Source organism: Stegastes partitus, unplaced genomic scaffold (assembly GCF_000690725.1).
Source record: "Stegastes partitus isolate 25-593 unplaced genomic scaffold, Stegastes_partitus-1.0.2 Scaffold3, whole genome shotgun sequence".
In the NCBI taxonomy this organism is placed as follows: domain Eukaryota; kingdom Metazoa; phylum Chordata; class Actinopteri; family Pomacentridae; genus Stegastes; species Stegastes partitus.
The window spans coordinates 2,082,982-2,084,051 of record NW_007577734.1 but is presented as its reverse complement, the minus strand read 5'-3'; positions in this window follow the sequence as shown (position 1 = coordinate 2,084,051).

Below are 1,070 nucleotides of genomic sequence, written 5' to 3'. Positions count from 1 at the left end.
GAGAGAAATGATTGATTGGGAAAGCAAAAGTATTATTATTTCTATAAAATGTGCGCTGAAGCTTTCATCATCCTGAACAGAGCTGCTAACGTGCTGACAAGAGCTTCATTAATCTGAGATTTAATTGAGAGCTTTTGTTGTTTGAGGCATCTCCGTCAAGAACAACGTTTCACGAAAGGATATGTTCTGGGTGAATATTTTTATTTCTAATATTCTGAGAAGAAAACTGTCAAATTTCAAAACACCAACAACAACAAAGGCGATGGCTGTGAGTCCAGCTGCTGTCGATCCAGTTCAAGCCAAATAAAGTTCCAGTAATTAAACTGGCTGTGAAGCTTTGCTGTCTGAGGGCCTGTTAAACAGTGTTGTTCTGGGCTGGCACAATAACGATCAGCCCCTGAATCTCGCTTAATTACCCACCATGTGACAGTTAAAGAAAAGACAGAATGCAACATTCAGTCAGTTTGTTGATTAGTCGTGTGATTTATCTGCAGTTTATAGACGTTCACTTAGCGCTGCTGGAATAGGGTTCGGGCGCATCCTTTCCCACGGCGTGAGGTTGTTTGCCCCGCTTCCTTGATGTATTTATGGGGCTCAGAGGACTTTTCCTGCAACAGTAAACCCATTTTTGTATCCTTCATTATTGCATTGGCCCTGAGGGAACACTCGATTATCTATGTGAAGCGTCGTTCTTTTGCCCAAGGCGAGGCTGACATTGAATATTTTCACGGCGACAGAAGAAAAACAACCGCTCAAAACCAAACTGTGATTACAGCGTGCGTCAAAAGTGCCTGCAGCCATTTGCAGTCCGTCTTGTCTTCCAATTAGTTTTTTTGGTTTTAAAATCAAACTCAGCTTTTGATTTGCGTGATGTGTTTATCTGAAGGTGTCTGTCGTGTAAACGGAGGCTGTCGAGGCGTCACAGTGGAAAACACGAACGTACACGTGTGCAGACGTGGATGTTCACAACACGGCTCCTCGTCGACCTCTTCGGGGTTTCGTTTTCAGCGCGCCGCGGTGGTTTTGGAAGTAAAACAAAGACGCAACAGGCAGAACACAACCTATGAACA